A 492-nucleotide genomic window follows, 5' to 3' on the forward strand; every position below is an offset into this window, starting at 1 on the left:
AGATTCTACTGCACAGAGGAGGTGGGGATGGAGAGAGCTGTGCTTTTTTTTTTTTTAATGTTTTTATTGATTTGAGAGAGAGAGGAAGTGAGAGATAGAAACACCGGTGAGAGAAAAACATTGATCTGCTGTCTCCTGCACTGTGCCAACCAGGGATCAAGCCTGAAACCTAGGCATGTAGCCTGACAGGGAATTGAACCAGAGACCTCTTGATGCATGGGTTGATGCTCAACTACTGAGGCATACCAGCTGGGAGTGAGCTATGCTTCTTGATAGGAAAGTGGGAAGAAAAAGGACAAAGGAGGGGTAGGTGGGTAGAACTGTAGAGGTTAGAGTAAAATAATTATGTAATTAATAGATATGGGGTCAGTTTACTAGGATTCTGAGCTGGGAAGTCTCTTCCTATGTATTTGCACTCTATTACCTAATCTCTAACACCTATATCAGTGGTCTTCACAATTAAGTGTGCATACACATCAGGGTCTCTCAACA

The sequence above is a fragment of the Myotis davidii genome, unplaced genomic scaffold, assembly GCF_000327345.1.
Source record: "Myotis davidii unplaced genomic scaffold, ASM32734v1 scaffold576, whole genome shotgun sequence".
Taxonomy (NCBI): domain Eukaryota; kingdom Metazoa; phylum Chordata; class Mammalia; order Chiroptera; family Vespertilionidae; genus Myotis; species Myotis davidii.